This window comes from Bos grunniens, chromosome 5, assembly GCF_055505025.1.
Source record: "Bos grunniens cultivar Pamir isolate PY7600 chromosome 5, Bosgru_T2T1.0, whole genome shotgun sequence".
Classification (NCBI taxonomy): domain Eukaryota; kingdom Metazoa; phylum Chordata; class Mammalia; order Artiodactyla; family Bovidae; genus Bos; species Bos grunniens.
Window position 1 is genome coordinate 46,402,998 of NC_141169.1, and position 15,669 is coordinate 46,418,666.

The 15,669-nt window shown below is 39.8% G+C and overlaps 1 long non-coding RNA gene across 1 annotated transcript; it reads left to right on the plus strand.

Annotated features, from left to right (window-relative positions):
• Positions 1–74: 74 nt before the first annotated feature.
• Positions 75–14,304, plus strand: LOC147371877 (uncharacterized). The gene is made up of 2 exons (XR_015163810.1): positions 75–347; positions 10,613–14,304. It is a non-coding gene; the product is annotated as an uncharacterized LOC147371877 (long non-coding RNA).
• Positions 14,305–15,669: the final 1,365 nt, after the last annotated feature.

Consider the following 15,669-nt stretch of genomic DNA (forward strand, 5'->3'; position numbering starts at 1 on the left):
TAGTTACACTGGGGAGTAAAGCCAGAGCTTCACATAAATTGCCTTGGTTCGTGCACAACCTAGTCCAATATGTCAGTGTTTTCCCCACCAGGTAACAAAAGTCGGGTTTACGGCACAGCAACGGCGCAGCAAGCTTCACAGGAGTACAGCGCTGTTCACGACGGGCGGAATGAGGGACGATTCACCTCGCTCCTCTCCTTCGCGCAGGTGTTGGCGGGGGCGCCATCTTGCAAAAGCAGGCTCAGTAGTCCAGTTCTCGCGGGTTTCGGGCAGTTTTCGATCGCCTCACGCGGAGCCGCCTCAACCTGCGCTTACAGGCCTTGTCAACAAATTTCATTATTTTAAAGGTAAGATATATGTTTACCTCATATTTCTTTCTTTATTACATATTAATGTTAAAAAATTGTGTTGCCTAATTTTTAATAGGATTGTTACTATTTCTCTTGGCTCTCTGGTTTCAAAGTTGAGTGGTTCTAAGTGATCTCTACCCCATCTTTCCTCCACCAGTACTGTTTTTTGGAGTGTGATTTGAGGTTTCTTTGATATCACTTATACCCAGTTGTAATAGACAAATTTGTATTTTTAAAAGCTTTTTGTTATAAAAACTCTCAGATATTTACGGAAGTAGACAGTATAGTGTTTTGAGCGCTTAAGAACTCATTATTCTACTTCAACAGTGATGAACTCCTAGCCAATCTTGTTTTATCTATACTCTCCCCTGTCTTCCCTCCCATAATATTTTGACACAAATCCCAGCAATGATATCATTTAATTGTAAGTATGTATCTTTAAAATGTAAGAAGTCTTTTCTGTAACATAACCACAATTCTATTATTATACCTAATAAGATTAGAATAATTTCTTCAAATAGCCTGTCAATTCTATTGTGTGTGTATGTATTTATTTGACATGAAATAAAATTATTATTGTCCTGTTAGAAAACAAAATATGTTTGAAGTGAAATTTTAAGTTATGACTCCTCTTTCATCCCTAAACTGAGCTTTATCTCTATTAAATGTAACTCAGAAAGACGTCTTCTTAATCTCTGAAGATATTCCACAAGAAATATTTTATCAGGATAGCAGCTTATGCACATGGATGGCTCAGAGGCTGTATAGTTGATAATAACTGTGGCTCCAGCTGCCAGCCTTCCCAGAAACCTTAGGGGAGAGCAGAGATCTCTCCATGAAACGAACCTCCACATGTCAGCTTGCTTCTCAGCAGCTTTGCCACCCTGAAACTTCTATGATACTTCCAGTTTTCCAAAAAGAATAACCACCCTCAAAGCAAAATATTTGAGTCCCCTGACAGATGAAAAGCATGCTTGCTGCTCTTACTTTTGAAAGACACATAGGTAGAGCTTAGTTTTCGATTGTTCCCATATCATCTCACTGGTCCCATCTTTTCTCTATTCAAAGAAAATAAAGACAAAACTCAAGCCAGATGTGATGTCCCAATATTTCCCCGTTTTCCTCCTTTGTAGTTCAACACTTGGTGTTTTCTTTGGGGGGTTGATTTTATTTTGACTCTAGTTAATAATAAACAACTAGATAAAGATATATTACATACATGTCTCTGTACATTATCACTTTTATATATGTATGGCATTTAATATCTATCATCTATTTATCAATCTTTCATCTAGTTGGAGGTGGTGATTGAGTCACAAAGTCGTGTCCAACTTTTGTGACCCACTGGACTGTAGGCCACCAGGTACCTCTGTCCATGGGATTTCCCAGGCAAGAATACTGGAGTGGGTTGCCATTTCCTTCTCCAATCATCTAGTTATTTATCAGCTAAGTTCTGGTTTTAAATTACAGATGCATCATTTACTAACCACGTAAATTTGGGAAAGCTATCTAATATCCTTCTCATTTGTTAAATGGGATGAGTTTGCTGGGAAAATTACATGAGTTAGCATATATAAATGGTGGTTAGAATATATTATTTGCTCAAGGAAAGTTAGTAATATTATTAATACTTTAAGTGCCAATAAATAATACTGTGCTTTAATAGCTACTTAGAGAAAAACTTTCAAAGTTGTCAGTATTGATTTCATGTTAAAACTACCTGTCATGCAGTACTTTTATGATTCACTTATTTTTACCTTCTATCAGTGGATGTTGCCTTGTGATAAATATTACTATGATGTTCTTTTCTAGTGATGCTTTATTTCTCATATTCCTTTTTTGTTATTTGTTACTTAAAATTCTTTTCTACCAGAGAGTTGCCCCTCTTTCCCATTTATTAATTTTGTTGTTCTTCAGTTGCCAAGTTGGGTCCAACTCTTTGTGGATCCATGGACTACATATAGCATGCCACACTCATCTGTCCTTCATTGTCTCCTGGAGTTTGCTGAAATTCATGTCCATTGAGTTGGTGATGCTGTCTAACCATCTCATCCTCTGCCACCCGCTTCTCTTTTTGCCTTCAATCTTTCCCAGCATCAGGGTCTTTTCCAGTGAGTTGCCTCTTCTCATCACGTGGCCAAAGTATTGGAGCTTCAACTTCAGCATCAGTCCTTCCATGAATATTCAGTGTTGATTTCCTTTAGGACTGACAGGTTTGATCTTCTTGCCACTCAAGAGACTCTCAAGAGTCTTTTCTAGCACCACAAATCGAAAGCATCATTTCTTTGGCACTCAGCCTTCTTGGTCCAACTCTCACGTACATGAGTACTGGAAAAAGCATGGAAGTAAGTGAAAGTTGCTCAGTCGTGTCAGACTCTTTGTGACCCCACGGACTATACAGTCCATGGAATTCTCCAGGCCAGAATACTAGAGTGGGTAGCCTTTTCCTTCTCCAGGGGATCTTCCCAACCCAGGGATCGAACCCAGGTCTCCCGCATTGCAGGCAGATTCTTTACCTGCTGAGCCACAAGGGAAGCCCTAGCTTTGACTATATGGACCTTCAATGGCAAAGTGATGTCTCTGCTTTTTAATACATTGTCTATTTCTCCTAGCTTTCCTTCCAAGGAGCAAGTGTCTTTACAACTCCCCCCCCCCCCAAAAAAAAATTGTGAATCTATACTGATGTTAATATATAACTAAGTTAAAAAATATATATTAATATCAGTTATAATCTAATAGTGTCATAATTTATTTTGTTCCTATTGCTGTTTTAATTTTGGCCATCGGGCGCTCTTTCAGGTTGTCTCCTACTGTTCTTTTTCAACATGGCTTTATTTATTAATTTAATTTAATTTATTACCACTTCCTTACTTTCTGGCACTGCAAGATGCTCCACTATCATTTATATTTTCTCTATAACAACAGTGGAATCAACTAGGGTTACATCCCTTCTCTTGAAGAATGATGTATAGAAACCAAGATCTCAGTACTAGGTGTGCTAATTGCTACTGAGGTATCAGTGTTTCTAGTTTCTCTTAATGAATAGAAGTAGGGAATATATGTAGGTACACTTACTCATGCATATATATACATGTATTTTTCTGTATCTATCTGAATGTATATTAAAAATAATACCATGAGTCATATTTTAGCCTTAACACTTTCCTTATTTCTAACTTTTTTTTTACAATGGTAAGAAATCTTGCTTTCATTATCTGTAATGTGTTTATGTTTATGTTCAAAGCTAATATACAGATAAAGTAGTTTTAGAATTGAAACCCCATACCCTGTGAGGAACAAACTTTTCAACAGTGTTTAAATTTTTTTTCCTTTGAATCTTATAATATCTGGTCAAAATGCTGTTTTCCAAAGTTAATTAGATAAGCTCCTTTTTACTCCACCCTCCTTCAGTGTTTTTCATTTGTAATACATACAGTCTACATTCCATATTTCCCCACATCCTGACTGATTCTGTTTAGTTTATGGAGGGCAAACTTAATATATTCTCAGGGGTGTACAGTTCTATGGGTTTTGCCAAATGTGTAGCATTGTATGTCCTCTACGTTTCCATTCTCTTTCACTTAGCCCCTGGATTTCCTGTGTTGCCCTTTTGTAATCAGATCCCCCACTCATTCTTTAATGCCTGGCAACCACTATCTGTTTCCCATCCCTATGGTTCCAGAGCATTATAAAAATGAAATTGTAACTAAGTATATAGCCTTTTCAGGCTTCCCTTGTGGCTCAGCTGATAAAGAATCTGCCTGCAATGCAGGAGACCTGGGTTTGATCCCTGTGTTGGGAAGATCTCCTGGAGAAGGGAATTATACTTCAAGAAAGAATAAATAAGGGAAGGCCAGTATTCTGGCCTAGAGAATTCCATGGACTGTATAGTCCATGGGGTCACAAAGAGTCTGACTCGACTAAGTGACTTTCACTCACTCACTCACTCATATAGCCTTTTCAGCCTGACTTTTTTCACTTAGCAAAATGCATTTGAGATTTGTCCATGTTGTTGTTGTTATGTGGAGTCAATAGTTTATTGCTTTTTGTTGCTAAATGCAATTCCATTGAATACATGTACCATAGCTTGTTTACCTATTCATCAGTAAAGGGTCTTTGGGTTGATTCCACCTTTGGGTGGTTATGAATAAAGCAGGTATACTTGCATACAGATTTTATAGGAAGATAGCATTCATTTTTCTTGGGAAATCCCTAAGAGTGGCTTGTTGGGTGATAAGAGTTTGAGTGAGTTTAATTTTATAAGAAATTGGCCAGATTATTTCCTGGAGTGGCTTTACTTTGCATTCTCAGCAGCAATGTACAAGAGTTCCAGAACGCACAATTTTAGTGTTTCCTGTGAACACCCAGTGGTCCTTATGGAGAAAGTGCCTCCTGCTCAGTTGCTTCAGTCGTGTCAGACTCTGTGCGACCCCAGAGACGGCAGCCCACCAGACTCCCCCATACCCAGGATTCTCCAGGCAAGAACGCTGGAGTGGGTTGCCTAGATGGTGCTTATTTCCCCAACTTTTGGGACCCCCAAAATCCGTTCCACTAGCTCTCACTTGCCCTTCACCAATTTATCAATTGTTCCACTTCAGTTCTTCTTCCATTTGAGAAAAAGTATATGTAGATGACTACAAGTATGAAAATGTGCATGGAGTAACAAACACCAAATTGAAGCTAGTGATTATCTCTGCTGGGAAGGAAGAAGTTCAAATGGAGATGAGAATTTAAAAAAGCCTTTATTATATTGATAATATTCTATTTCTTTTCTTTCTCAAATTCTTTTTTTTTTGCCTTTTTAAAAAAATTTTATTTTATTTTTAAACTTTACAATATTGTATTGGTTTTGCCAAATATTGAAATGAATCCGCCACAGGTATACATGTGTTCCCCATCCTGAATCCTCCTCCCTCCTCCCTGCCCATACCATCCCTCTGGGTCGTCCCAGTGCACCAGCCCCAAGCATCCAGTATCGTGCATCGAACTTGGACTGGCGACTCGTTCCATATATGATATTATACGTATTTCAATGCCATTCTCCCAAATCATCCCACCCTCTCCCTCTCCCACAGAGTCCAAAAGACTGTTCTATACATCAGTGTCTCTTTTTTATATTGAAGTATAGTTTACTTATAATATTGTGTTAGTTTCAGGTGTATAGAATAGCGGTTCAGTATTTTTGCAGATGATATTCCATTATAGGTTATTACAAAATAATAGGTATAATTCCTTGTGCTTTATAGTAAATGCTTGTTGCTTGTATATTTTATGTATAGTTGTTAGTATCTGTTAATCCTATGCCTGTAATTTTTCTCTTCTTCCCCACATTACCTCTTTGATAACAAGTTTGTTTTCTATATCTTTGAGTCTGTTTCTATTTCAATTTATTTGTATTATTTTTAAGATTCTACATATAAGTGATATCATACAGTATTTTCTTTCTCTGACTTATTTCACAAAACATAATATTCTCTAGGTCCATCCAGGATGCTGCAAATGACAGTATTTCATTTCTTTTTTATGGTGAGGAATATTCCATAGTATGTATAAATCGTATATCTTCTTAATCCACTTGTCTTTTGATGGATACTTGCTGCTGCTGGGGCTAAGTTGCTTCACTCTGTGTGACCCCATAGACGGCAGCCCACCAGGCTCCCCCGTCCCTGGGATTCTCCAGGCAAGAACACTGGAGTGGGTTGCCATTTCCTTCTCCAGTGCATGAAAGTGAAAAGTGAAAGGGAAGTTGCTCAGTCGTGGCCAACTCTTCGTGACCCTGTGGACTGCAGCCCACCAGGCCCCTCTGCCCATGGGATTTTCTTGGGTTGCCTCCATGTCTTAGTTATTATGCATAATATTGCTTTGAACTTTGGGATACATGTATCTTTTCAAATTAGTGTTTCATTTTTTTCTGGATACATATCCTCCAGTGGAATTTCTGGATTATATAGTAGTTCTGTTGTTAGCTTTTTAAGGAACTGGTAATATTTTATTTCTTGATCTGGGTTATTGTATTATCCTTAATACCCTTGGGCATGTTTAGAATCACAGAAAATTAAATAATAAATAATACAACAAAATAAAAGTATGCACTTTAAGAAGATACTAATTTAAAAACTAGATACATGGTATATATTTTCCTCCTCTATGTATGTCTGTTGTTTTAATTTAAATATTCATATATTATTTTTGTACTCAGAAAAACACACATGTTTTTAAAGAAGTACAAACATCAGACTTTGTAGACTTGGGCTTCCCAAGTGTCACACATTTTATGTCTTTGTTGAATGTGACAGGTCTTTTTAAAGCCTCCTTTCTTTACAAGATTGGGGGAAACCAATTACCATTACAATGCAGGTCTGAAATTGGGGCAGAATTTGGGGCTAGATTGATGTGGAAAATTTCCAGAATGTCACAAATCTTGAGTATGCTTGAATCATTTCCCATGAGAAAGTAACATGTTTTAGAATCAGATACACCACAAAGAAAAATCTGGTCTTCCTTTCTCACTGCATGAAGTCTCTTAATTTCTATTTCCTTACCTTTGAAGTGGGAATAGTAAAAACTCCCTTGTTAAGAGTGTTTTGAAGTTTATGGATATCTGTCATACGTCATACCCAACTCTATCCCTGGTTCATGGCACTCCGACCACACATGCCTTTTTTCATTTCTCCAACTGGCCCAGCTTATTTGTGCCTCAGGACCTTTGTGCAGTTTTAGTGACATGGAATGTTCTTCCTTCTCATCTTCCTATGGCTGCCTCCTTTTTATAATCCTCTTCTCAGTTTACATGGTGTTTCCTTAGTAATACTTTTCCTGACTACTCAGTCTAAAGTAGCTTCTAAGTCACTCTTTGTTATAGTCTGTATACCATTTACTGCTATCTGATATTCTTTTACTTATTTAGTTGTTTATCATCTGTTACCCAACCTACTCAAGCTTGGCCAGCTTACACTTAGAAGAACATGTAGCACGAAATAGTCAATGAATTTTTGTGGAAAGAAAGAATGAATAATGACCATTTTTCTTTTGTTATTGAGACAGTCTTAATATTGTTTGGTTCCTACAGGATGCCTTAAAATTCAAGGAATAGGAAGTTATTCCTTATTCTTTCCCTGTCTGCATTAGTCTTATTTTCTTTAACAATTGTTTTGATCAAAGTTTTTTTCTAGAGTAGTATATAGGAGTCGGACACGACTGAGCGACTTCACTTTCACTTTTCACTTTCATGCACTGGAGAAGGAAATGGCAACCCACTCCAGTGTTCTTGCCTGGAGAATCCTAGGGACGGGGGAGCCTGGTGGGCTGCTGTCTATGGGGTCGCACAGAGTTGGACACATCTGAAGTGACTTAGCATAGCATAGCATATAGAAAGTTGAACGTTTTCCTTAAAGAGACTTTGAATGATGTATTTTGAGGCAAGCAGCCTAAGAGATGATCTTTCTAGACCTCGGTGAATAAGAACCAGAGATGCCTCCTGTTGTCATGTAAATCATAGAACAGAACAAGGCAGACAGACAAAGAGGTGGCTGGAAAATAAAATAAGGAGCAAAAATTTTGTCAATCATTCAGTGTAGTAACTAAAGGACAGGGAGACTCTGAAGAGGCCTTGAGTTCTCTAATTTGAGCCCCTCGATGGATTGTGATACTCTGTTAGCAAGGTATTAGTATAGGAGCAGGAAGAGTGATACAAGAGCTGGAGAAGTGGGAAGACACAGGCAAGAGTATGTTAGGTATATTATGTTTGGTGCTCAGGCTCTGGATAAGACTGATAGATCTGGAGTTCAATATTTTTCAGATGGTAGTTGAAATCATGGAAGTAGTTGAGGTCACTAGCTAGTGTGTGTGTGGTAATAGAAGTGGGTTAAGGACCGAACCTGCAGTTACAGGTAACACTGAAGAACAGAAAGAGAAGAGGAGGCTGTAAAAGGGGTGGCCAAGCTGTCAGGAGAAACAAGAGAGCATCATTACATAAGCCAAAGGAAGAGGGTGAGGGTGTGGTTGGTGATGTCATTTGCAAAAAGAGGGCAGATCCTAAGACTGGAAACGAGTCCACTGATTTGACAATTTGTGATCATTGGTGACCTTTGGCAGTCACAGTTTCAGAGGTAATGGGAGGTGATGGTGATAGTACAGAACTTAGATAGCAGTGGGTGGATCAAGAAGTGAGAAAGAAGAGACAGACCTGGTTGTCTGTGCTCTTCAAGCTGGGGTAATCCAGTGCAGTAAGGTGGCCTTTCTAGGGAAGAGCTAGTTTTTGGCAAGCACATTATGTATATTGGTGGCTGATATTAAGTATGGTCACCTCTCTTTCTCTGTCTTTTCAACTTAGGCAAGATGTGCATAGTTATTTTTTAGAAATCTAATGCAGGTCTTTAGCATTCATTCCTTTCAAAAAGCACCTTTTTGAAAGCTTAAGTCAAATTTTCTGAACTTATTCTGCAACCTGATTTCATCACTATTCACTTTATAGTCCTGCCTAGGACCATACCCTTTGAGCTTCCCAGACCTTTTCCTTAGTAACCAGATATGGAGGTGCTCCTTTATGATAATGTTTGCATGTGGAAACCAAGAATTGAGTTTAGTATCATTGCAGGAAAAAACAAACAAACAAACAACTTTATTATCCAGCATGTAAACTCTTAACTGGAAATCCACTGATGAGAGATTTTTCAAGAATTTTATTTTGAAATAGCAAATGACTACAAGTCAAAAGACATGTACTATTCAGTGCCCTTGATTGACTTCAAGATTGCAGATTCTCAAAACAAAAATTGTCATTATGATGTACTTGTTCAATGGACGAATGTATTTTAGAGAAACTTTGATAAAGGCTAAAAACAGACAAATTTGAAAATAAGGGCCATTTCTTAGCTGAATTTTCCATTAATTGAGATTTTTACATTTTACTCTAGCATTGGAGTTTTCTTTCATTTTGTTTTGAACTTTTCAAAGTACCAGAAATTAGGATCCATGTGCAGTAGATGGACTACTTTCTATTTTCATTTTACTTGTGAGAAGATTGCTGTGCTGGGAGGTAAGTAACATGCCCAAGGAATATAAGTTAGATCTTCTGATTTTCCATCAAAAAATTTCCCATGGCTTTCCCAGCACTCTCGTCACATATCTTTGTTCACAGTTTTGTTGTGTCATGTTCAAGGTGAAAAATATAGGGAGGAGCAGACAGAAACAATTTTGTATATAGCTCAGCTAATTGTGTGAAGTTGGTGGTCATGAAGCTGTGGGACTTGGAACGCTGGTTACAGCGAGGCAGAATGTGGGCAGAAGATGCTTCCTCTAGGCAGCTCGGGCAAAGATTCGTGCACCACCCTTGCCTCTGCAGCTTATTTTTTAGCAGACACAGGGACCATGCAGCCATCAGCTCAGTTTCTGTACATGACAAATCCTGAATCCTGGGGAGGGACATACTTATGTAAACCTCCCCCAACCCCCAGTGCATCCTTGTCGTGCTGCCAGCAAATGTTTACTGGAGCAGCAGCCAGAGTCTGCTTGGGAACTTGCAACCTGTGTACATCAGATGAATGACCAAGATGCTTGGGTGTGTGCTGACTCATTTAAGAACGTCTGATTTAGAGAGCTGCAGGGGTGTGGGTGTTAGAGTACACTGTGGTTGCTTTTCCAGCATTCTGCCAAAAAAGCAATAAATGGAAGTGGCAAGTGATGAAGTCAAAACACAATTAAGGTACTGTTAAGAATCTAACTAGTTATTTCTTAAGTCTGTCTTTCAAGATACCCTGTTAGCATCTGATTTCAGCAATATTTTAGAGATGTTGAAATAGGGATAGTAATATTTGTTGAGCACTTACTGTATGCCAGGTGTTTTTCTAAGTCTTTACATGCATTAAATAAGTTGTTCCTACAACCACCGTCTGAGGCAGGTGCTATTATCATGTCCATTTTCCAATCAGGGCAGAAGTAACTATCCTGAGGATACTAGGGCATCCTTAGTAGAGCATGACATTCAAACCCAGGTCTGAATCAAGTCTACACCATTAACCATGAAATGCTATTAATACCAAGGAGTCAGTGCCATTTAAATAGAAGTAAATGGTTAGGGCTTAAAGTTCAGCAAATGCTGTTTCTATACCTCTTCCTGATTTTTTTGTACGTACAAAATAGAAGATGAAAGTTTGTCCATTTATTCTGAAATGTGCACTAAATTGTGATTAAATGGAGAGTATGAAGAAGAGACTACAGTCTTTTTACATATGATGGATAAATGAGTCCTTTCATTCTTTCAGGTGGTTGATCTCTGCTCAAGGACATTCTGAAGGCCACCGTTTGCTCTGGGAGGGAGAAGCAGGTCTGTGTGAGCTGCTGTGGGCTAATCTGAGCTTTGATCCTGGTGAGACCCAGGGACTTTAAAACAGAGCCTGTCAGAGAGCCCCGGGGCCTTGGAGAGAATAGTTAAGAATGAGAGACAATTGAGGGTAAGTCAGTTACTCCAGCGGCATAATTTAATATTTCAGACATGACTTTTAATCTTCTGTAAAGTATTTGTTGACCCTGTCTCAGAGTTACTGGAATCTGTTTTCAGTGGGCCTATTCTCATGCAGTCTGAAGGGTGAGGCTGTTAGGAGCAGAGGGCTTCAGCCCACAGGTCTGAGGCCTCATCAGTATGACCCCAAAATAGAGAGATCCTTTAAATGTTGAATCATAGTTTAACTGCCTGAATAATGAAAGTTTGAACTACCTCCCCTTCTTTGGCACAAGTGCTAGATAATCAGTGGCCCCCTGCCTAAACGTTCTCTACTACATTGAGTGGAGTCTTAAGACCTCCACCCCTAGTCAAGTCCTCTGATCTCCCCTGTGCAGTCACAAACTCTCTGCCCCTGGGGTGCTGTGGTCACACCTGTCACCTATTGGGGAACATCCTCTCACTCTCCTCTTGACCCCTGCTTTCCTGTTTGCTAGCCTGTCTGAACTGTGAGGTATGCCCTTCCATAAATTCTTATGACACAACTGATATTAGACACATAAGCACAATTTAAATCACCTCTTTTAGCTGTGGCTTTTCTTAGAGCTCTCGAAATTGCTTAGTTTCCAGTTGGCCTCCACCTACCAGAGACCAGCTTCTCTCCTTCACTCTACCCACAGGAAGGCCCCAAGTATCAGAAACACTGCAGGTTTCCCCTTGGTCCCTGGAGATAGGAAATAGACTTCCCACATTCTGTCTAAATCCACCAGCCCAGTCTCACTCTCTGAAATGGAATTAATATCTGTCCACAATAATGACTAGGAATATCCATTAGCTTAAGGAAGTCCTGTTTTGATTTGTCAGGGTGGAAATTGCAACCCACTCCAATGTTCTTGCCTGTAGAATCCCAGGGACGGGGCGGCCTGGTGGGCTGTTGTCTCTAGGGTCGCACGGAGTCGGACATGACTAAAGTGACTTAGCAGTAGCAGGACCTTCCCAGATCCCCTATATCATCAGAACACCTGAATCGGCCTCTGGACTCCTGCTAAATAAAGTTGTCAGTGGGACCCTGCCAGTGGGTCAAATGGCTCCATACACCGTCAGCATCCTTTCCTTCAGAACAAGGAGGAATCTTCAAGCCTATGCTTCCTCATGTAGGTCTCTTTCTCTCAACATCCTAGCTCCTGTAAAGAACTCAAACATCAACACAGCCTACCTTGTAAGGAGGCCTGAGGAGTTGTCGTTCAGTCATTTGTGGGTAACTGTTTGTGACTTCATGGACTGCAGCACGCCAGGCTTCCCTATCCTTCACTATCTCCCAGAGTTTGCTCAGGCTCATGTCCATTGAATTGGTGATGCCCTCCAACCATCTCATTTTCTGTCACCCCCTTCTTCTCCTGCCTTCAATCTTTCCCAGCCTCAGGGTCTTTTCCAATGAGTCAGCTCTTTGCATCAGGTGGCCAAAGTATTGGAGCTTCAGCATCAGTCAATCCAGGGAATATTCAGGATTGATTTCCTTTAGGATTGACTAGTTGGATCTCCTTGCTGTCCAAGGGATTCTCAAGAGTCTTCTCCAGCACCACAGTTCGAGAGCATCAGTTCTTCAGCACTTAGCCTTCTTTATGGTCCAGCTCTCACATCCATACATGAGTACCGGAAAAACTATAGCTTTGACTCTACAGATCTTTGTTGGCAAAATGATGTCTCTGCTTTTTAATATGCTGTCTAGGTTGGTCATAGCTTTTTTTCCAAGGAGCAAGGGTCTTTTAATTTCATGGCTACAGACACCATCTGCAGTGATAGAGCAGACAGAATGCTTTCTAGGGAAGGAAACATTTCATTCTGAAATATAATTCACAAGGATAAAAATTTGTCAAAGGACACTCCCAGTTGACATTACTATGTGGTCGACAGTGTCTCATTCTAAACAGTGGCCAGTGCACAGAGGTAGTAAATACAGAGTAAACAAAGCTCACATGGATCTTAGAGGTATTTCACTGCACTCTATTCTTCCCAAGAAAGGTGATGTGTGCTGTCACTTTAGTCATGTCTGACTGTTTGCGGCCCAGTGGACTGTAACCCATCAGGCTCCTCTGTCCCTCAGATTCTCCAGTTACGGATGCTGAAGTGGGTTGCCATGCTCTTCTCCACGGGATCTTCCCGAAAGGGAAGGTGGTTTCACTCCTAGTTTGCGTAACCATAGAGCCCCCCTCTAGTTTTTTGTTCTTTTTTCCTTTTCCCAGAATGAGAGGACTCTCTGCCACAAAGATAAGTTCAGATTACCAGTTTAGAAAACAGAGTAACTTGCTAATTTTAGAATGATTCTTCTTCCATTTATTTCAGACATCAGCATTTACCAACATTTTAATTATCTTAAAGTAGTTGAAGTAGGTAGAACACTAGATGTGAAATTGTGAAACCTGCATTTGAATCCTGGTTTGTGTTTTATTAGACTTGTGTTGCAGGCCAAGTTATAATCTCCCTGAGGTTGAGCTTGTCATCTTAAATTGGGAACAGTTGAAGCAAGGTCCGATGCTGTAAAGAGCAATATTGCATAGGAATTTGCAATGTTAGGTCCATGATTCAAGGCAAACTGGAAGTGGTCAAACAGGAGATGGCAAGAGTGAATGTCGACATTCTAGGAATCAGCAAACTAAAATGGACTAGAATGGGTGAATTTAACTCAGATGACCATTATATCTACTACTGTGAACAGGAATCCCTTAGAAGAAATGGAGTAGCCATCATGGTCAACAGAAGAGTCTGAAATGCAGTACTTGGATGCAATCTCAAAAATGACAGAATGATCTCTGTTCGTTTCCAAGGCAAACCATTCAGTATCACAGTAATCCAAGTCTATGCTCCGACCAGTAATGCTGAAGAAGCTGAACAGTTCTATGAAGATCTACAAGACCTTGTAGAACTAACACCCCAAAAATATGTCCTTTTCATAATAGGGGACTGGAATGCAAAAGTAAGAAATCAAGAAACACCTGGGGTAACAGGCAAATTTGGTCTTGGAATACGGAATGAAGCAAGGCAAAGGCTAATAGAGTTTTGCCAAGAGAATGCACTGGTCATAGCAAACACCCTCTTCCAACAACACAAGAGAATACTACACATGGACATCACCAGATGGTCAACACTGAAATCAGATTGATGATATTCTTTGCAGCCAAAGATGGAGAAGCTCTATACAGTCAGCAAAAACAAGACTGGGAGCTGACTGTGGCTTAGATCAAGAACTCCTTATTGCCAAATTCAGACTGAAATTGAAGAAAGTAGGGAAAACCACTAGACTATTCAGGTATGTCCTAAATCAAATCCCTTATGATTATACAGTGGAAGTGAGAAATAGATTTAAGGGCCTAGATCTGATAGATAGAGTGCCTGATGAACTATGGACGGAGGTTTGTGACATTGTACAGGAGACAGGGATCGAGACCATCCCCATGGAAAAGAACTGCAAAAAAGCAAAATGGCTGTCTGGGGAGGCCTTACAAATAGCTGTGAAAAGAAGAGAAGTGAAAAACAAAGGAGAAAAGGAAAGATATAAGCATCTGAATGCAGAGTTCCAAGAATAGCAAGGAGAGATAAGAAAGCCTTCCTCAGCGATCAATGCAAAGAAATAGAGGAAAACAACAGAATGGGAAAGACTAGAGATCTCTTCAAGAAAATTAGAGATACCAAGGGAACATTTCATGCAAAGATGGGATCCATAAAGGACAGAAATGGTAGGGACCTAACAGAAGCAGTAGATATTAAGAAGAGGTGGCAAGAATACACAGAAGAACTGTACAAAAAAGATCTTCACGACCCAGATAATCACGATGGTGTGATCACTCACCTAGAGCCAGACATCCTGGAATGTGAAGTCAAGTGAGCCTTAGGAAACATCACTACGAACAAAGCTAGTGGAGGTGATGGGATACCAGTTGAGCTATTTCAAATCCTGGAAGATGATGCTGTGAAAGTGCTGCAATCAATATGCCAGCAAATTTGGAAAACTCAGCAGTGGCCACAGGACTGGAAAAGGTCAGTTTTCATTCTAATCCCAAAGAAAGGCAATGCCAAAGAATGCTCAAACTACCACACAATTGCACTCATCTCATACGCTAGTAAAGTAATGCTCAAAATTCTCCAAGCCAGGCTTCAGCAATATGTGAACCATGAACTTCCAGATGTTCAAGCTGGTTTTAGAAAAGGCAGAAGAACCAGAGATCAAATTGCCAACATCCGCTGGATCATGGAAAAAGCAAGAGAGTTCCAGAAAAACATCTCTTTCTGCTTTATTGACTACTCCAAAGCCTTTGACTGTGTGGATCACAATAAACTGTGGAAAATTCTGAGAGATGGGAATACCAGACCACCTGACCTGCCTCTTGAGAAACCTATATGTAGATCAGGAAGCAACAGTTAGAACTGGATATGGAACAACAGACTGGTTCCCAATAGGAAAAGGAGTACGTCAAGGCTGTATATTGTCACCCTGCTTATTTAACTCTATGCAGAGTACATCATGAGATACACTGGGCTGGAAGAAGCACAGGCTATAACCTCAGATGTGCAGATGACACCACCCTTATGGCAGAAAGTGAAGAGGAACTAAAAAGCCTCTTGATGAAAGTGAAAGAGGAGAGTGAAAAAGTTGGCTTAAAGCTGCCCATTCAGAAAACGAAGATCATGGCATCTGGTCCCATCACTTCATGGGAAATAGATGGGGAAATAGTGGAAACAGTATCAGACTTTATTTTTTGGGGCTCCAAAATCACTGCAGATGGTGATTGCAGCCATGAAATTAAAAGACGCTTACTCCTTGGAAGAAAAGTTATGACCAACCTAGATAGCATGTTAAAAAGCAGAGACATTCATTTGCCAACA